The sequence below is a fragment of the Pseudophryne corroboree genome, chromosome 2, assembly GCF_028390025.1.
Source record: "Pseudophryne corroboree isolate aPseCor3 chromosome 2, aPseCor3.hap2, whole genome shotgun sequence".
In the NCBI taxonomy this organism is placed as follows: Eukaryota; Metazoa; Chordata; class Amphibia; order Anura; family Myobatrachidae; genus Pseudophryne; species Pseudophryne corroboree.
In genome coordinates, this window is record NC_086445.1 from 590,705,721 (window position 1) to 590,727,840 (window position 22,120).

General features: G+C 45.1%; 1 long non-coding RNA gene across 2 annotated transcripts in view; it reads left to right on the top strand.

Annotated features, from left to right (window-relative positions):
* Nucleotides 1-22,120, top strand: part of LOC135037852 (uncharacterized) — a 307,719-nt gene that overhangs the window by 186,918 nt on the left and 98,681 nt on the right. The window contains exons 1-3 of one of the 2 annotated variants that reach the window (XR_010232327.1): nucleotides 12,494-12,577; nucleotides 13,874-13,991; nucleotides 16,090-16,431. This is a non-coding gene — a long non-coding RNA (uncharacterized LOC135037852). Of the gene's footprint in view, nucleotides 1-12,493; nucleotides 12,578-13,873; nucleotides 13,992-16,089; nucleotides 16,432-22,120 lie in introns of those variants that run through there. The other variant, XR_010232321.1, reaches the window with a different exon arrangement.

Genomic DNA, 22,120 nt, shown 5'->3' on the forward strand with positions numbered 1-22,120 from the left:
TGAAACCTGTAAAGAACAATATTATAACATAAACCCCGCACCGACGGCCACCATGGATGCGGGGCATAGCACTGGGCTATCAACCAAGTGCTGGATATTGCTCGGGAGGGAGGACCCCATTGTATTTTAGGGGGCCCCCCTTGCCGAGGAATTCCAATGCTGAGCTGACCAATTTAGGGGTGATTAATGTGATGGCAGGGGGACCCCGCACTGAGTGTCCTCCCTGCTATGGCATTATACCCTTGACTGGTTGCACCTGGTGCTGGTTATTGGTTAACAAGGGGAACCCTACACTTCTTTTTAAATGAGAGGGGTGTTGGGTGCTACGCAGGGTTTCATTAGTGCCTCCCCAGCCATGGACCTCACTGGACGTCATTGCTTCAGATATGATGTGTTATAGAATTGTACCCTATTTCTCAATAACATTGGTACATACAAATGAAGTGCATGTGAAATAGTTCTACCTTCACCAATTACATATATAAATAGTATTTATACATAAATAGCTTTGTACTAGTCAACAATATAGAAATACATGAAAGGATATGTGGACATAAAATTAATCAGTAACTACATTTGATGTCATCCATATGATATTTTTACTAAACACATTGGGGTATATTTACTAAGATTCGTAATTGTCGGAATTTGGTTGAAGTTTAAACACGAATGACATCAGGAGTGATAATTTGCAACTTTTTGTTTTTTTTTACGCCACATTTACTATGCTGTCGTATTTTGCATTGTCGTGTTTTCCGATGTCGATGTCATTCGTAATTTCGGCCAGTGTTTTATGGGAGTGATTAGTAAAACACTGCCGAACTTAACACAATGAATCCCGGCTGGATCTGTGAGATTCGTGCAGGGCTTCATTGTGTACCTTAAAAAAAGTGATTAAAGAGTTAAAAATCTGGGGGGGAAAATGCGTGGGGTCCCCCCTCCTAAGCATAACCAGCCTCGGGTTCTTTGAGCCGGTCCTGGTTGTAAAAATATGGGGTTAAAATTGACTGGGGATCCCCCATATTTTAACAACCAGAACCAGGCTCTGCACCTGGTCCTGGTGCAAAAAAATACGGGGGACAAAAAGCGTAGGGGTCCCCGTATTTTTAACACCAGCACCGGTCACCCCTGGCCGGGGTACCCTGGAGGAGTGGGGACCCCTTAAATCAAGGGGTGTCCCCCCTCCAGCCACCCCGCAAGCTGGTACTTGGAGAGCCACAAAACGGGCCCGCTGGTACCTGTAAGTTCTACTACAAAAAAAATACCCAAATAAAAACAAAACCCAAACACCGTGACAGTATAACTTTATTACATACATGCACACTTACATTCATACATACTTACCTATGTTGACACGAAGAGTCGGTCCCCTTCTCCACGTAGAATCCACGGGGTACCTGTAAATAAAATTATACTCACAACAATCCTGTGTAGATCGGTCCTCTTCTGTTCCACGTACTTGGCAAAAAAAAAAGCAAAAACGAAAGACCCGGACCACGCACTGAAAGGGGTCCCATGTTTACACATGGGACCCCTTTCCCCCGACTGACTGGCCCCCCCGTGACTGCTGTCAAAGAGGGTCCCTTCAGCCAATCAGGGAGTGCCGTGTCATGGCACTCTCCTGACTGGCTGTGCGCGCCTGAACTGTCAGTCAGGCGGCGCACTGTAGATAAAATGTAGCGCATAGGCGCTCCATTGTATCCAATGGTGGGAACTTTGCGGTCTGCGGTAGACCGCGAGGTTAAGTGGGGTCACTCTTGTGGTTGGCCCCACTTAACCTCGCGGTCTACCGCAGACCGCAAAGTTCCCACCAATGGATACAATGGAGCGCCTATGCGCTACATTGTATCTACAGTGCGCCGCCTGACTGACAGTTCAGGCGCGCACAGCCAGTCAGGAGAGTGCCATGACGTGGCGCTCCCTGATTGGCTGAAGGGACCCTCTTTGACAGCAGTCACGGGAGGGTCCCGCCAGTCAGAGAAAGGGGTCCCATGTGTAAACATGGGACCCCTTTCAGTGCGTGGTCCGGGTTTTTCGTTTTTTTTTGTGTGCCAAGTACGTGGATTACAAACAAGAGGACCGATCTACACAGGATTGTTGTGAGTATAATTTTATTTACAGGAACCCCGTGGAATCTACGTGGAGAATGGGACCAATATAAAAGTGTCCCCCGGCTGTGGCATTATCTCGCTGACAAGTGGAGCCCGGTGCTGGTGTTAAAAATACGGGGGACCCCTACGCTCTTTGTCCCCCGTATTTTTTGCACCAGGACCAGGCGCAGAGCCCGGTGCTGGTTGCTAAAATATGGGGGATCCCCAGTCAATTTTATCCCCGTATTTTTACAACCAGGACCGGCTGAAAAAGCCCCAGGCTGGTTATGCTTAGGAGGGGGGACCCTATCAGAACACGGTAAAAAAAAGCAGGTCTATTTTAAAACTGCTTTTTTTTTTACGATTTGTATTTTTTCACGGTAGTGTTTGGCTATTGCCGGCAGTGTTTGTGAATTTGAATTTTTAGTAAATTACCGGAGTTGTATAAAATAACAGGCGTATTTGACCGATGGTGTATTCATTCGTATTTTTTTCTTTGCCTTCCAAAAAAATACGAATGCCCTCATCACTGCCGAGATTTGAGTTTAGTAAATTCCCGATATGACACTTTGATGAAAAAACACCAACTCGGTCAAAATCGGGAGCTTAGTAAATATACCCCATTAAATGGAATTTGATGCTAGGAATACATTTTATAATGTTATTAATTACTAACACTTTTAAGCAGGGGTGTATTTAGGGGTCCAAGCGCCCCTGACAAAGTATTTGAAATAGGGAAGGCACGTGTGCCAAAAAAGGGGCGTGGCCACTCATTAGTACCCCAATTCAAATTGCACCACAGTAGTGTGCCTTACTCACATTACACAGCACAGTAATGTACATTATTTACGTTATGCTACACAGTAGTACCCCTTATACACATTATGCCATACAGTATATATATATATATATATATATATATATATATATATATATATATATATATATATATATGAAGGTGTGCATGCTCCTGGGAAAGTGGGTGTGGCCTCACAATTTTATATTATGATATCAAACTATAAATAATAGGATTTTAATACCCACCGGTAAATCCTTTTCTCTTAGTCCGTAGAGGATGCTGGGGATGCTTCAAGAACCATGGGGTGTAGACGGGATCCGCAGGAGACATGGGCACACTATAAGACTTTGAATGGGTGTGAACTGGCTCCTCCCTCTATGCCCCTCCTCCAGACTCCAGTTATAGGAACTGTGCCCAGGGAGACGGACATTTCGAGGAGAAGGATTTATTTAATTATTTTAAACTAAGGTGAGATACATACCAGCTCACACCACTAACACGCCGTACAACATGGCATTCAACAACGCATGCAACGGCATGACCAACAACAGTCACAGAGTGACTAAACTTAATGCAAAATGAGCGTAACTACAAGCAAACTGCAGATACAGCCCGCACTGGGACAGGCGCCCAGCATCCTCTATGGACTAAGAGAAAAGGATTTACCGGTAGGTATTAAAATCCTATTTACTCATACGTCCTAGAGGATGCTGGGGATGCTTCAAGAACCATGGGGTTTATACCAAGCTCTAGAACTGGCGGGAGAGTGCGGATGACTCTGCAGCACCGACTGACCAAACAAGAGGTCCTTCTCAGCCAGGGTATCAAACTTGTAAAACTTCGCAAAGGTGTTTGAACCCGACCAACTAGCAGCTCGGCAAAGTTGTAATGCTGAGACTCCCTGGGCAGCCGCCCAGGATGAGCCCACCTTCCTGGTAGAATGGGCTTTCACCGATTTTGGTAACGGCAATCCTGCCGTAGAATGAGCCTGCTGAATCGTATTACAAATCCAGCGCGCAATAGTCTGCTTAGAAGCAGGAGCCCCAATCTTGTTGGGAGCCCACAGGACAAACAGAGTCTCTGTCTTCCTAATCTGCGCCGTTCTGGCGACATAGATCTTCAAAGCTCTGACCACATCGAGAGACTTTGACTCCGCCAAGGCGTCAGTAGCCACTGGCACCACAATTGGCTGGTTAACATGAAATGATGAAACCACTTTTGGCAGAAATTGCTGACGAGTTCTCAACTCCGCTCTATCAGCATGGAAAATCAAATAGGGGCTTTTGTGAGACAAAGCCGCCAACTCAGACACGCGCCTTGCAGACGCCAAGGCCAACAACATGACCACTTTCCAATTAAGGAATTTTAACTCAACCTTGCGCAAAGGTTCAAACCAATGTGATTGCAAGAATTGCAACACCACATTAAGGTCCCATGGTGCCACTGGGGGCACAATGGGAGGTTGGATGTGCAGCATGCATTTCACGAAGGTCTGGACTTCTGGAAGGGAGGCCAATTCTTTTTGAAAAAAAGATCGATAAGGCCGAAATCTGTACTTTAATAGAACCTAACTTTAGGCCCGCATCCACACCTGCTTGTAGGAAATGGAGCAACCGCCCCAGGTGAAATTCTTCCGTAGGAGCCTTCTTGGATTCACACCAAGACACATATTTTCTCCAAATACGGTGGTAATGCTTTGCCATCACTTCTTTCCTAGCCTGAAGAAGTGTAGGAATGACTTCACTGGGAATACCCTTTCGGCTAGGATTTGGCGCTCAACCGCCACGCCGTCAAACGCAGCCGCGGTAAGTCCTGATACATGCACGGCCCCTGTTGTAACAGGTCCTCGCGAAGAGGAAGAGGCCAGGGATCTTCTATGAGTAACTCCTGAAAATCTGGATACCAGGCCCTTTTTTTGGCCAATCTGGAACAATGAGAATCGCCTGAACCCTTGTTATTCTTATAATTTTTATCACCTTCGGAATGAGTTTAAGTGGAGGGAACACATAGACCGACTGAAACACCCACGGTGTCACTAGGGCGTCCACCACTATCGCCTGAGGGTCCCTTGACCTGGAACAATATTTTTGAAGTTTCTTGTTGAGGCGGGACGCCATCATGTCCACTTGAGGAACTCCCCAACGACTTGTCACTTCAGCAAAGACCTCTTGATGAAGACCCCACTCTCCTGGATGGAGATCGTGTCTGCTGAGGAAGTCTGCTTCCCAGTTGTCCACTCCTGGAATAAAGACAGCTGCCAGAGCGCTGGCATGTCTTTCCGCCCAGCGAAGAATCTTCGTGGCCTCAGCCATCACCGCTCTGCTTTTTGTTCTGCCCTGGCGGTTTATGTACGCCACTGCTGTCACATTGTCTGACTGAATCAAGACCGGCAGACCTCGAAGAAGATGTTCTGCTTGCAGTATGCCGTTGTGGATGGCTCTTAATTCCAGAATGTTTATGTGTAGACAAGCTTCCTGACTTGACCAGTTTCCCTGAAAGTTTCATCCCTGTGTGACTGCTCCCCAGCCTCGGAGGCTTGCATCCGTGGTCACCAGGATCCAATCCTGAATCCCGAATCTGCGTCCCTCCAGAAGGTGAGAACTGTGCAGCCACCACAGAAGGGAAATTCTGGTCCTGGGAGATAGAATTATTTTCCGGTGCATGTCCAGGTGAGACCCGGACCACTGGTCCAGCAGGTTCCACTGAAACACCCTGGCATGGAACCTGCCATACGGAATGGCCTCGTAGGCCGCCACCATCTTCCCCAGCAAGCGAGTGCAGTGAAGAACTGACACCCTTGCCGGTTTCAGAATCTGTTTTTACCATGTTCTGTATTTCCAAAGCTTTTTCCACTGGAAGAAAAACCCTCTTTAAGTCTGTATCCAGAATCATACCGAGGAACGACAGCCTTGTCGTCGGATCCAACTGCGATTTTGGCAGATTTAGGAGCCAACCATGTTGTTGCAGAATAGTCAGTGAAAGGGCAACATTCTTCAACAACTGCTCCTTGGACCTCGCCTTTATGAGGAGATCGTCCAAGTATGGGATAATTGTGATTCCCTGCTTGCGCAGGAGAACCATCATTTCCGCCATAACTTTGGTGAAAATCCTCGGAGCCGTGGACAGACCAAACGGCAACGTCTGAAATTGGTAATGACAATCCTGCATAGCAAATCTCAGGTAAGCCTGATGCGGAGGATATATGGGGACATGTAAGTAGGCATCTTTTATGTCGACAGACACCATAAAATCCCCCTCCTCCAGATTGGAGATCACTGTTCGTAGGGACTCCATCTTGAACTTGAATTTTTTCAGAAAGAAATTGAGGGATTTTAGGTTTAGAATCGGTCTGACTGAGCCATCCGGCTTCGGGACCATGAACAGGCTCGAATAAAACCCTTCCCCCTGTTGAGACGGGGGTACCGTGACAATCACTTGATTTTGACACAACTTTAGTATCGCAGCGCTTACTATCTCCCTGTCCGGAAGAGAAGCTGGTAAGGCCGATTTGAAAAATCGGTAAGGGGGCATGTCTTGAAACTCTAACTTGTACCCTTGGGATACTATATCCAAGGATCCAGGTCCGAGTGCACCCAAACCTGACTGAAGAGCCTGAGACGTGCCCCCACTGGTGTGGACTCCCGCAACGGAGCCCCAGCGTCATGCGGTGGATTTGGTAGAAGCCGGAGAGGACTTCTGCTCCTGGGAACTTGCCACAGCCTGTGCCCTTTTTCCTCTTCCTCTCCCCCTCGCAGCAAGGAAGAAGGACCCACGTCCTTTTTTGAATTTGTTGGGGCGAAAGGACTGCATCTGATAGTGAGGCGATTTCTTCTGCTGTGCAGGAACATAAGGTAAAAAAGACGACTTACCCGCTGTAGCCGTAGAGACCAGGTCAGTGAGTCCGTCACCAAACAAGCCCTTACCGTTAAATGGTAAAGACTCCATTGCCTTCTTAGAATCTGCATCAGCATTCCATTGATGAATCCACAATGCTCTCCTGGCAGAGACTGCCATGGCATTGGCCCTTGATCCCAAAAGGCCAATATCGCTTACTGCTTCTTTTAAATACGCTGCAGCGTCCTTGATATGACCCAAGGTCAAAAACACACTATCCCTGTCTAGGGAATCTACCTCCGATGACAAGTTTTCCGCCCACTTTTCAATAGCGCTACTCACCCATGCCGCAGCAACAGCGAGTATCGACCCTGTAGTGACATAAATGGACTTCAGGGTATTTTCCTGCTTAGGATCCGCAGGATCCTTCAGGGCTGCCGTGTCAGGGAACGGAAGTGCTACCTTTTTGGATAAACGCGACAAAGCTTTATCTACCGTGGGAATTGACTCCCAGCTGTCCCTGTCCCCAGAGGGAAACGGATAAGCCATTGGAATTCTTTTGGGAACATGTACCCTTTTGTCTGGATTTTCCCAAGCTTTTCCAAAAAGTGCATTCAGTTCATGAGAGGAAGGAAACGTTACCGTAGGTTTCTTGCCTTTAAACATACAGACCCTCGTATCAGGAGCAGCAGGGTCCTCAGTGATATGTAATACGTCTTTTATCGCCACAATCATGTACTGAATACTCTTAGCCAGTTTTGGATGTAATCTGGCACCACTATAGTCGACACTGGAATCAGAGTCCGTGTCGGTATCCGTATCTGTTATTTGGGCAAATGCACGTTTCTGCGACCCCAAAGGGGTCTGGACCTGTGACAAAGCAACCTCCATGTCTGGTTATTAGACTCAGATTTATCAAACCTCTTAGCCAACTTAGTTACATTCATATTTAAAACACTCAGCATATTGACCCAATCATCTGTCGGCGGTGCCGACACTGTCACTCTCACAGAACTGTCAGTCCCCACGCCAAGCTCCTCCTGGGAAGAGCATTCAGCCTCAGACATGTCGACACACACACGTACCGACAGCCACAAACACACTGGGCTATAGGGGACAGACCTACAGCAGAGCCTGTTAGAGAGACACAGAGAGAGTTCTGCCAGCTCACACCCTGCGCCTATCCCGGTTCTGAAGTCAGCAATAATACTGCCCAGACCTGATAGCGCTTTTACAATATATATAATTCACCAATTATGAGTGCCCCCTCCCCCCCCCCGTTTTGCACCCTGTTACTTGCACAGCAGTGTGGAGGATCAGGGCCAGCGTCTCTGCAGCCTTCTGTGAAGAGAAAAATGGCGCTGGTGAGAGCTGTGTGGCTAAGCCCCGCCTCCCGACATGGCGCGCTTAGGTCCCGCTCAAAAATCTTTATACTGGCGGGGGTCCCTAACAAGTGCCTGCGGCACTGTTATATTGCTTGCCAGTGTATTTGCGGCCCCCCATGCTGCCCAGGGCACCCCCCCTGCACCCTGTAGTGCCGTGAACTGTGTGGGAGCATGGCGCGCAGCGCGGTACCTCAAGCCGTCTTTCGCCGTCACTGAAGTCTTCTGATTTTCACATACTTACCCGGCTTCTATCTTCAGGCTTTGTGAGGGGGGTGGCGACGTGGCTCCGGGAACAAGCAGCTAGGCGTACCATAGTGATCGAACCCTCTGGATCTAATGGTGTCTAGTAGCCTAAGAAGCAGAGCCCTTAAACTCTAAAGAAGTAGGTCTGCTTCTCTCCCCTCACTCCCACGCTGCAGGGAGCCTGTAGCCAGCAGGTCTCCCTGATAATAAAAAACCTAAATAAAGTCTTTCTCTGAGAAACTCAGGAGAGCTCCTCAGTGTGCCTCCAGTCTCGCTGGGCACAGAATCTAACTGGAGTCTGGAGGAGGGGCATAGAGAGAGGAGCCAGTTCACACCCATTCAAAGTCTTATAGTGTGCCCATGTCTCCTGCGGATCCTGTCTATACCCCATGGTTCTTGAAGCATCCCCAGCATCCTCTAGGATGTATGAGAAATATAATTACACCCCCAACACATGCACACACAAAATTAGCAGCCTTACACACAATACCCACAGTAGTTCTACTTACACATAATGTCCCCAGTATAGTGTCAGATGCACATAATGTCCCCCAGTATAGTGCCAGTTACACATAATGACCCCAGTAGTGCAGTGCAGTGCCAGATACAAATAATGCCTCAGAGTATAGTGCCTCATGCACATATGCCCCCCCCCCAGTGCCCCCACAGTGCCAGACACACGTATGCCCCCACAGTGCCAGATATACATATGCCCCCACAGTGCCATATACACGTATGCACCCACAGTGCCAGACACACGTATGCCCCCACAGTGCCAGATATACATATTCACTTTTAGAGGCGGCAGCTATCCCTCCACCCCCGTGTAGTGGGTAAAATATTAGAAGGCATTTTGAGGGATAGCATGAAGGATCATCTACAGGCAACTAAGTTTATTAGCAAAAGTCAGCATGGGTTTGTAAGGAACAGATCATGTCAAACCAACTTAATTAGCTTCTACAAGGAAGTGAGCGAGAATCTTGACCAGGGAAAAGCAGTGGACGTGGTTTACTTAGATTTTGCGAAAGCCTTCGATACAGTGCCTCATAGGAGACTGGTCCACAAATTAAGGGAACTTGGCCTAGGAAATACTATTTGTACATGGATATGTAATTGGCTGGATAACAGGGTACAACGAGTAGTGGTCAATGGGATGTTCTCCAGTAGTCAGCGGAATACCACAAGGGTCCGTTCTTGGCCCACTGCTGTCCACTATATTTATTAATGATCTAGGAATAGGCCTGGAAAGCACAGTGTCAATATTTGCAGATGATACTAAACTGTGTAAGGTAATTAATTCAGAAACCGACGTGGAGTCTCTATAGAATGACTAAGTTAAACTGGAAACCAGGGCGTCTAAACGGAGAATGAGATTCAATATAGAAAAATGCAAAGTTATGCATTTTGGGACAAAAAACACACTTGCAACCTACACTCTAGATGGAGAAAATATAGGGGTAACTATGGTGGAAAAAGATTTGGGGGTGCTCATAGATAATAGGCTTAATAACAGTACACAATGTCAAACTGCAGCAAAGAAGGCAAGTAAAGTGCTTGCGTGCATTAAACGGGGCATTGAGACGAGGGACGAGCATGTAATCCTGCCGTTGTACAAACCATTGGTACGCCCGCACCTGGAATATTGTGTTCAGTTCTGTGCACCGTATTATAAAAAAGATATCAAGGAACTAGAAAGAGTTCAAAGGCGAGCTACTAAACTGATTAAAGGGTTAGTCGCTGGAATACGAGGAGAGGCTTACTAGGCTAAATATGTACACACTAGAAAAGAGGCGTCTAAGAGGAGACATTGGGGGTCATTCCGAGTTGTTCGCTCGCTAGCAGATTTTAGCAGCATTGCACACGCTAGGCCGCCGCCCTCTGGGTATGTATCTTAGCTTAGCAGAATAGCGAACGAAAGATTCGCAGAATTGCGAATAGAAAATACTTAGCAGTTTCTGAGTAGCTCCAGACCTACTCACAGATTGCAATCAGCTCAGGCCGTTTCGTTCCTGGTTTGACGTCACACACACGCCCAGCGTTCGGCCAGCCACTCCCCCGTTTCTCCAGACACTCCCGCGTTTTCCCCTGACAAGCCTGCGTTTTTCCGCACACTCCCAGAAAACGGCCAGTTTCCGCCCAGAAACACCCACTTCCTGTCAATCACACTCCGATCACTTCAACGATGAGATTTCTTCGTTCGGACGTGAGTAAATTTACTAAGTTTTGTGCTAAAATACTTACCGCATGCGCACTGCGAACCATGCGCATGCACATTTTTGCCTTAATCGCTCCGTTGCGAAAATCGGCAACGAGCAAACAACTCGGAATGACCCCCATTATTCATATCTTCAAATATGTAAAGGGTCATTACAAGGAGCTAGCAGTGGATTTGTTTATTAAAAGAACTCTGTATAAGACGCGTGGGCACTCGCTGGGGCTTGAGGAGAGGAAATTCCGTACACAACGTAGGAAAGGGTTCTTCACGGTAAAAGCAATAAAGATTTGGAACTCACTGCCGGAGAAGGTAATAATGGCAGACTCGGTAAATGCATTTAAAAACGGATTGGACAAATTTCTAACTGGAAAACGTATCCAGGGCTATAGCATTTAGCATATTGACATTAAAATTATTTGGGAGTGGTAGGAATCATTGCTGTCAATCGGTACCAAACCATTAATTCACCAGGCACATTATAATTTGAACAGATTAACGCAGAATACAGGTTGAACCCGATGGGCATTTTGCCTCTTTTCAACCTCACTATGTAACTGTTCCTCAACATCGGGGATGCCCATTAATGATCAAAGAATGCAGCAGCAGCAGCCACTGTAATTGGCGCTGGGGTCCAGCACTGCACCACAATACAGACAAGAAACTCTACATAAACTACACCTCCCAGCAGCCGCTGCTGCATACTGTGATCATTACTGGGCATCCCTGCTGGTGAGGAACTATACAGGGGTGGGGAGATAGCTGCTGCCTCTAAAAGTGAATCTACCTACTGCCCGCGGGTGGCACCTCTGGACGGCGCCCCACCTTGGCTGGTGCCCCTGGCGAGTGCCATCCTGGCCAATAGGAAGATACACCCCTGCTTTTAAGCAATGGAACTTGATGGGGATTTTGCAGTACATTCAATGAACAGGTGAGCTGTTTGTGCAAAGTAAGCAGGTCACTTAGCCAGGGCAGCAGAGAGAGAGGAAGCTCTGGCCCATAGTAGTGAACCCCAATGTCAGCAGGTTCCCACAGGATAGAACCAAGCAGGTGAATGTGGGGTCATCTGCAGAAATGCTGTAGGTGAATAAGATCAACAAATAACCTAATAACAGGTGAGGTATTGGCAGAAAACAAAACTGACAATATTTTGCAATGGATTAGCACTGTACATTTATCTCTCTACTACTTATTTTATCCAAGCTTCTGCTGGGTACACACTGTTCAACTGAATGGCCAATATATTGTGTGTGCGCCAGCCGGTGTGTACCCCCAATATGTCTATGAACAACGTTGTTCACAGATATACTGTATCACATCGGCCCTGCAGCACAGGTGATGGCCAATATAGCTGCAGATATATTAACACATCGTGCTCTGTGTAAGGGTGGTCGTGCATTTGCTGCAAAGGCTGCCCATTACTGACATCACAATCGGGTAGGTAGTAGGCACATGTATATGCCCGCCTAGTTGTGATGTCAGGCAAGACACCCTGGGCTAATGATCAGTAAGTGTGTATGCATCAGATAGGTCGGTCGATCCGTCGGCCCAGTGTGCACCCAGCTTTATATAAAAATGTGTTCATTATCAGCTCTACACCTCTGCTACATCACAAACATTCCACTGTTCATCTAAACCTATTATGTGACTATACAACATCTATGGTGTGTGGAAGAGGTGACCAAATCTTACAAAGTCATTTCACACTGTAGCATACCTCCCGTCTTTTCTTTCTAGTAAATTGGGACCTTGCGCGCACCAAAAAAGGAGGTGGAGGAATGGTGGGGCGGAGCCTAAAGGAACTCCCAGGCCGATGACTGTGGGGGCATACCCAGCACTCTCTGATATGCACTCTCAGGCTCCCCGTACTCACTGTGAATAGCTTCTATTCACTCGCCGCTCAGCAGTGTGTGCTCCCCCCAACTCACCACCAGCACGGGACACTGTGGCCTGCAGGTGGGAAAAGCGGGACAGTCCTAGAAAAACATGACGGTCTCCCTTTTTTATTTCAGAGGTATGCTCTAGCTCACGCTCTACTGCTAACTAAGCTGAGATGCTCATGTATCCGAATCAATGCAGTAAAACTGTATGCCCTTTTGTGTCTACAGTGCCTCTGGCTTCCAACTCTAAACACCAAGGGCATGACTTAGATTTTCTTAAGTTTCAATCAGTCAGATGCAAGGTGCTCTGCCTGAAGGTGGGTACAACACTGATGGATATATCTGCAGAATCTGCAGATATATCTATGGACGGATCAGGCAGTGTGCTGTGCATACACACTGCCCGATCCGTCAGGGACTGACATCATGAACTGGGCGGGCGCGTACACACACCCACCCAGTTCAGCTGTCAATCACCGCCGGCTGCCGGCTGGTCACCCGTACACACACAGCGATGCGCCAATATACCGGTAGATATATTGGCCATTGGCTGTGCTGCGGGGGTGACGCGATATGTCTGTGAACGACGGAGTTCATAGACATATCGCCTGTACACACTGGCCGATGGACCCGCAATATATCGGCCATTCAATAGAACGGCCGATATATCGGCCAGTGTGTACTCACCTTGAGAACATACTGACCCCACCCTACATTGCCATGGCAGCTTTGTTGGAGCACAATGTTTTCATTATATAGGTCAGATGTAATGGAGTCTGACATCGACCGACGTGCGGGATGCCAGCTGAATTTGGAATTTTTTTCAAGGGATAATCATTTACAAGGCATGTAAATAACTGTCCCTTTAAAAAAAAAACATCCAAAGTTCGGCTGGTATCCCGCATGTCGGGGAACTCAGACTCCATTACATTCGGCCCTACATGCTTTTTTTTTATTTTATTACCTTTTAGAGAAGAGAGAATTTCTTCTCCAGCTACATCTATTAGCGGTATTTTAGGTTGTGAGCATCTTAGGACAAGTGCAGCATAAAATCACACATGTTAACATGCTTCCGCCTACATTTGGGCAGCAGTTTCACAGCCAGCTGTAAATGGGGCCATAAGATGTTACCCATGAGATACCTCAAGGTTCTTTTCAGGACTTATTATTGTTTTCTATCAATGGCGTACCGACACTCATATTGCTGCCATTCATAAGCATCGCAATGCCCACTATATAATGCAGACAGCAGTGACTGCCATATAAAACAGAGAAACGCAGTGACCACCATTTGATGCAGGAGGTTTCACAGTGCCTGCCATATAATGAAGAGAGCATCACAGTGAGCCAAATATAACACTCCTATACAGCTATCCCTCCTGCGGTTCTCCTGCCCTTCCATTAACAGTCTTATTCTGCCTCCTTTGTAGGTGACAGCCTCTGGCTCCCCTCCACAAGTGACAGGGCTTGGCCAGAAAAGAGTACGACAGCAATGCTTGGATGAAAGTAATTTACTATTTGGCCAAGTGAACATGCGTACGTCCAAAGGTACCATCCTTTGTCTTCATTCCCACCTGACAGCGTGTAACTGTGTCTGCCTTCCCGCTTCCTCTCTGACTGTGACAGTCTATGGGGTCTATTTACTAAGCCTTGGATGGAGTCAAAGTGGACAGAGGTAAAGTACCAGCCAATCAGCACCTGTCATTTTTCAAACACAGCCTGTGACATGGCAGTTAGGAGCGAATTGGCTAGTACTTTATCTCCGACAGCAGCTTAGAAAATAGACCCCTATGTCTCCAGCCGCCCTCCACAGCATCCGCAATCCCTCCATGAGATCACAGCCTTCTAAGCACCACCCCTCATGGAAAGGGGTGGAGCCTTGAAGCTGTGGGACCCACCAGGGAATTAACCCTAAGGTCATCAATAAAAAATGATGTCCGTATCTAATTTTATACACATTATCTCAAAACCCGTTGCCCAGGGGTATAGGGTAAAACCCTGGTGCTGCTAGAAAAAGGACTGTTTTTAATTGATCGGGCCTAAACTTCCTGGGGAACTAAAAACCCCGTGACCAGCCAACAGCTGCTTGGCACTATGGGGGAGTGATTCCCTGTTATAGTGCACCAAATTGTTTATTCTTGTCAGATTTATGTTCTCCTAACTATGCTTCTCTTTGTTACAGTAAGTTAATCTAAAATTTTTGTATCCACTAAATATTCCATTGGCACCTTCTAGTTTTTTTGTTGTTGCTATTTTTAAGTACTTTGAGTATTAAGTTTTATTTTTTTATTATTGCTGATATGCAAGTTCTTATTGCCTAATCGTATGCCCCCCTCAACCTATTGTTTACACCATTCTATTCCTTCCCCTTTTCATATTAATTACAAAATTTCATTTCACACAACTATGAGGCTTATTCCGAGTTGATCACTCGCTAGCAACTTTTTGCAGCGCTGCGATCAGATTAAATCTCGGGAAAACTGCGCATGTGTATGTACAGCGCGTCATACGGTGCAAAGAGGATCGGTGCTGGGCGATGGATATAATGAAGAATCCATTCGCACAGCCGATCACAAGGTGATTGACAGAAAGAGGGCGTTTATGGGTGTCAACTGACCGTTTTCTGGGAGTGTTTGGAAAAACGCAGGCATGTCCAAGTGTTTGTAGGGCGGGTGTCTGACGTTAATTCCGGGACCAAAAAGACTGAAGTGATCGCAGTGGCTGAGTAAGTCCAGAACTACTCAGAAACTGCAAAAAACTTTTTTTGTGCAGTCGGCTGCAAAAGCGTTCGCACACTTGCAAAGCAAGAATACACTTCCCCATAGGCGGCGACTATCTGATTGCAGCACAGCAAAAAGTTGCTAGCGAGTGATCAACTCGGAATGACCCCCTCTATTCTGAAAAGCTACAATGCTATATTAATATTTATGTAAGTTGTTTGTTACTCAAACAGCACATAGCTTTTTGTTCTGTTTTTCGTGTCTCACCTTTATTATTTTGCACTGTTATGGCTTTATTGCTGTTTGAAATGTCTTAATAAATTGTCCTAAAACAACAAAAAAATGTTTTTGTTGAACTTCCTGTCAAGGTCCATTGTCTGAGGATAAAGTTGCCATCATTTGTCACTATATTCAATCACTACCTTATGCTTTGCCAACAATTCCTTTTATTAAGGTATCAATTCTTGTGCCTGACCCTACTGTAACCTGTAATATCTCACTTGCACCATGTGATGACTCTCCTGAGTGGACCATGAGCTGTTACTTAGAGCAACTTTTTCAGCCACTGCTGGAGACTTACTGTAGATGTTCAAGGACGTTTCAAACAAATTGAAGATCTTCTGTTCATGTCCTTGTGTATTGGTGGTAACGCCACCACCATTGACTCACTCAGCTCCAATGGAACAGAACAAAAAGTTGTCCAACTGACCTTGGGAACTAAAATCCCCTCCTCCAAGAATCAACCATGAATGTAACTACTGAGGAGTTTTTTCCTGAATCTCAGCTCTTGTTGCATCTAAAGCTGACTTCGAGCCTAATTCACATCCTGTAGCCACCTCTTTTTAATGCTTGTAGAGTGCCCATGGATGGCAGCACCTGTGTGGATAGAAATTACCTATCTAATAGAGTATATTCTTTCCTTCTAGAATGACAATGGGGCTCATGGAAGACTCATGCACATACCACTGAAGCTACCCTCCCAGATCTCCTGGGACAATTGGAAAACTCCCACTAACCTGGGAGGGTAGATGAAGATCCTGGTTTCTCAAATGCCCTGTCACATTACCATAATGCACAAGTGAGAGCCTGGATGCAACTGGAGGCTAGCGCGATGACATCACAACATGTGATGTGAGCAAGGCACAAAGTTGACCATTGCCTTTTCATGTATAGCGAATGGTAGCCTCCCTCACTCAAAAAGACTTGCAATGGATTCCCCTCCTTGCTTGGATTCCTGGAGAATGATGGCAAAATGGGTTATTAACCAGGTAAATGATTATCTTCAAAATGTAGCATTGTATCTTTGCATATTATTATATCCACTGCTGAAGACATAAAAATGAAATGTAAAAATTAATTTTGTTTTTTATATTTTCTAATAGGAAATATATAGATATTTAACCATTTTTTTTTAAGTTTAATTTAACGTATGCCCTAGGTTTACTGTACATAGACATACATAAATGTACACTGCTTTAATTGCGGTCTGAAACTACCATTATGCAGGAGGTAAATCACTGCACAGTGTTTTCATGATCATAGTTATCTGACCCCTTTTCACATTTCCAGCTCGATATCTTACCAGGCAAATAATGGCTATGAAATATGTACTGTGGTGCATTTTAGGAACTGGGGGCACTACAGTGAGGTATTTAATAACTGTAGGCACTACTATTTGCCATTTTAAAAACTTCTGCATTTTTAAGAAGTTAGGGCACTACTGCAAGGCATTTCCAGAATTGTAGGCACTAATAGTGGGCATTTTAGAGAGCAGGGGGCATTTTAAGAATTGGGGCACTACTTTGGGGAATTTTAATAATTGGAGGCATTACTGTGGGGTGTTTTAAGAATTGTGGCACTACAGAGGAGCCTTTACGAACGGGGTGCAGTACTCTCAGACATAGGTACTGGTGATACTACTTTAGGACATTTTAAGAACTGGGCATCCGACTCACTATTATTCTCTCTGTATTCCATCACTAGTATGTCAGCCTACATTAACTTACTGCCAAAACTGGTCTGAGAGAGGTTCCACTCATCACTAACATTATACTGAGAACGGTCTGTCCATGCCCTCTTTTAAGGCGGTGGCATCAGTGGTAGGAAGGACTATAGATTTGGACAGTCTTGCTATAAGGTCATCCACCATAGGAGAAACCTCCAAAGGAGCGGTGTCCTTTTCAAGAAAAGGGTATGAAGATATAAAGCTGTGAGGCATCTGAAGCCTTTTATCTGGATATGGCCAGGCCTCTCCAAAACCTCTGAAAAATGAGAAAACAAATAAAAACCAATACAGGTTGAGTATCCCTTATCCAAAATGCTTGGGACCAGAGGTATTTTGGATATCGGATTTTTCCGTATTTTGGAATAATTGCATACCATAATGAGATATCATGGTGATGGGACCTAAATCTAAGCACAGAATGCATTTATGTTACATATACACCTTATACACACAGCCTGAAGGTAATTTTGCCAATATTTTTTTATAACTTTGTGCATTAAACAAAGTGTGTCTACATTCACACAATTCATTTATGTTTCATATACACCTTATACACACAGCCTGAAGGTCATTTAATACAATATTTTTAATAACTTTGTGTATTAAACAAAGTTTGTGTATATTGAGCCATCAAAAAACAAAGGTTTCACTATCTCACACTCACTCAAAAAAGTCCGTATTTCGGAATATTCCGTATTTCGGAATATTTGGATATGGGATACTCGACCTGTACTCTGCTTTAAATAAGGAAGAAGTCTGCAGATTATAGATATGCCATGGCTCGGATCGGGGGATGTGACACATTTACAAATAAAGGGATGGAGCAGGTGTTCTGCCCAAGATACAATTAGTCGCAGGGGCGTTTTAAGAAAGGAGGAGGCCCGTGCGCAGCCTTTTGCGGCCATTTTCCCTAAGATTTTCTTAATACGCGTGCACTAAACTCTGGAAAATGGCCGCTGTGCCACGTTTCCGGAGTTTTCAGCAGGCGCAATAGTTTGTTCCCCTTAGTGTTCAGACTCTATTGCGCTGCCGAAAAGGGATGGCTCCGACGGGGGACTCCACAGAGGTAAGTATTAAACAAATGGGTGTGTGTGCGGGGTGGGCCCCCCTTGACTCCGGTGCCCGTATGCCTCGCGCACACACTGCACCCATTACAGATACGCCAATGATTAGTCGTTCTTCTTCATCTCAATCATTCTAATTTTCCAACCTATCTCCGGGATAATCTCTTTTTGTGTCTACGTGCAAGGCCTACAGAATGGTGAGAACTTGCCCTATAGTCGCTGTTACCTACTCACCTTTTCTATATCTAATTGATAATCTAGTTTTTCATGGTGGAAATACTTTGCCCATAATTCATACATGATACCATCAAGGTCTTTGCTTTATACATCAATTTATGGACAAGTTCTTGCTTTCCATTTATACCTACTGTACTTTCACATGTAAGAACAAATTTCCAAATTTGAACATGCCCTTATTTTCCTATTTACTTCGTTATGCTATGGAGGTGGTTTGCTATCTCACACCTTCAGATAGCAACTATCAGTTGGATGCTGCACTGCTCCGTCCCTCCCATGGAATTTTTTACACTTTCTTTATTTGTGGGCACTCTCATAAGACTCTACATCTACATTGTCCAGTGATTAATGTACAGTAACGTTTAAAACATTAAAAACATGGTTCTGACAATAACTATAAGCATCTATTGCCGAAATTAACATAAGGTTATTGCTAAGAGACTATAACACCCCTAAATTGAGATTTATGGAGTGGCCACAGATTCTTGTTGCTTTAAATGCTCCCAATCTGATGGCGATCTGCTACATTGTGTGGTCTTGAGAGGGTGCAGCACTTCTGGAGACCTGTTCAAGAAAACATTGCAAGAGATTTAGGGATCTCGTGTTAATGGGCTCTGTGGGATGTCAAAACTAATAATTCTTCTTATAGGTTATCACCGTGTACTGCGTTGCTAGTGGCTGGAGTCACAGCAGCAGCTAAGAAAACAATCCTCTCCCAGTGGATTGTTCCAGCGGTTCCTAATTTTACTTTAATATTTCCTCGACTAACACAATTAATTCAAATGGATCAAATTGACATGTCTATTGTAGCAGGCCGGGCAGAAAAATGATTTCCCATATGCCTTTCATATGTTTGCATTCTTTCTCCTAGTGTACAACAGTTTAAACCCCTCCCCTTCCCATTTTGATGGCTCTGCTACTTGAATATATAGAGCTCATTATGCCTATCACATGACTATACTTTGTGCATATGCAACCAAAATAAGGATGTCCTTCTTAGACCTTTCAGAGGACAAATGAAAGGTCTAAGAAGGGAAATGAAAGGTCAACTGTAAAGGGAACCCTCTCCCTGTCATAATCATTGGCAGCAATCCATAGAACTAAAATCCCACCCATGGAGAGCTCAGTTAAAGAAATGAACGTTATGGTAAGAACTTACCGTTAATAACGTGATTTCTCTTATGTCCACAGGTATCCACAGGATAACATTGGGATATTGTCGAGCGACAGCGAAAATGGCACCAACACGGTCACGAGCTTTCTGGCCTCCCAGGATGCATTGGGGCCTCCACTATATAGTCCCGCCCACTGACTCAGTCAGATCAGTTCTTTCCACAGCGATTTTAGGCAGGAACATTAGGTAGAGACCTGTACAGGCGATAAGAACACACATGCACACCTTTCCATACAAGAAGGAAGAGGTTTTAGTGTTTGTCTAGATCCTCAAATCAGATGCGTCAGGGTGGGATCCCTGTGGATACCTGTGGACATAAGAGAAATCACGTTATCAACGGTAAGTTCTTACCATAACGTTCATTTCTCTGGCTGGGTCCACAGGATTATCCACAGGATAACATTGGGATTTCCAAAGCCATTTTAGTGGTGGGGACGCTCCTGATTGCACAGGAGGACCTTTCGCCCGAAGTCTGCGTCATGAGAGGCAAAAGTATCCAAGGCATAATGTCTGATGAATGTGTTTATGGAAGACCATGTGGCTGCCCTACATATCTGTTCTGCTGATGCACCCAGTTGTGCTGCCCAAGAAGGACCTACCTTACGTGTAGAGTGTGCAGAGACATTAGCCGGAATAGGGAGATCTGCATGAGAATAAGCTTCAGATATTACCATTCGGAGCCATCTCGCCAGCGTCTGTTTACTAGCAGGCCAACCTCTCCTATGGAATCCGTAGAGGATAAAGAGGGAATCTGTTTTCCTGATGGCACTAGTACAATCTATGTAGATTTTTAAAGCCCGGACCACGTCCAGCGACGCTTCTCCCGCAGATAGTCCCGATACCTGAAAAGCGGGGACTACAATCTCTTCATTCAGGTGAAATTTTGATACCACCTTTGGAAGATAGCTAGATCTCGTTCTGAGAACTAACAAAACACAAGAAATTTGAAATACTGTCATACACCACAAGCGCTAAGGTAAGTAGAATATCACCATAACATCCCTTTTGAGTTGCATGGAAGGTTCTTAGGTCGAAATTGTGTCTCCAGTTCTAATCAATTGTATGTAAGGTCTCCAAACATAGTTGACATGAAAGACAGGATAACAAAAAACAACCAATGTGTGGTAAATGTTGTCAACACTTAAGCAATAGAAATCAGACTCCTCTATAAAACTAAGGTGGATCCAAAGCGTACCCCACTCACACTCTAAAGAGGAGGCATTAATCGCATCACGGTTTCTTTATGTGGTTAACCTTTCAATTTCTTATAACACCCAGTGTGATGGATAGGGAATTCAGCCCAACACCTCAATCGTTTGTTGTGGATTCCCAATGAAGGCAGAACACAGCACATCGAATTGTGAGTTGAGGTACGCCATATTGATTGATTGATCACCCCCACTTTGAGAAGTTAAAGATACCTTTATGGGCTTTTTATATGCTCCCCGAGTGTGAGTGTTGGGGTACGCACACAATTACCTTCTAGTGGAAATACATCTGTGGTTTATGGAGTCCAGTATATACTGCACCATCAAATAGAACTTCCCCAAAGATACCGCTATATATTTAGAACCCCCATTTTATATGTGAGTGGGGTACGCATTGAACCTATCTGCCTCAGATTTATTTACACATTGCATTTAAGATTAGCAAAACCTACTACACATTGGTTTGCTTGTTTTCTTCTTTCATATGATGTACATTGGGAGTTTCCATGAACAAAGCTAAAACCACAAACTGAAATCCCTGTCCAGGACCTAAAGATACCTTGATAGGAGGTGTACAGCAGTCTAAACTGTGAGTTGTGGTACGCCATTACAGACTACTATCATCCCCTAGGAGAGAAAGATACCTTTATGTGTTTCACATCAACCGTTTGAGTGTGAGTGTTGGGGTACGCATCATCTGCCTTCATTGGGAATCCACAACAAACGATTGAGGTGTTGGGCTGAATTCCCTATCCATCACACTGGGTGTTATAAGAAATTGAAAGGTTAACCACATAAAGAAACCGTGATGCGATTAATGCCTCCTCTTTAGAGTGTGAGTGGGGTACGCTTTGGATCCACCTTAGTTTTATAGAGGAGTCTGATTTCTTTTTCTATTGCTTAAGTGTTGACAACATTTACCACACATTGGTTGTTTTTTGTTATCCTGTCTTTCATGTCAACTATGTTTGGAGACCTTACATACAATTAATTTGAACTGGAGACACAATTTCGACCTAAGAACCTTCCATGCAACTCAAAAGGGATGTTATGGTGATATTCTACTTACCTTAGCGCTTGTGGTGTATGACAGTATTTCAAATTTCTTGTGTTTTGTCTGTTTATTTAAATGTGGTGACATTTAATTCGAAATCTGTTACATCGGAGCTGCACAGCGCCAGTTTGAACCACCCCCTACATCTTTGTTTCTACACTCGTTCTGAGAACTGCCCTGTCTGGAAAAAAACTTAGGAAAGGAGACTTACAAGA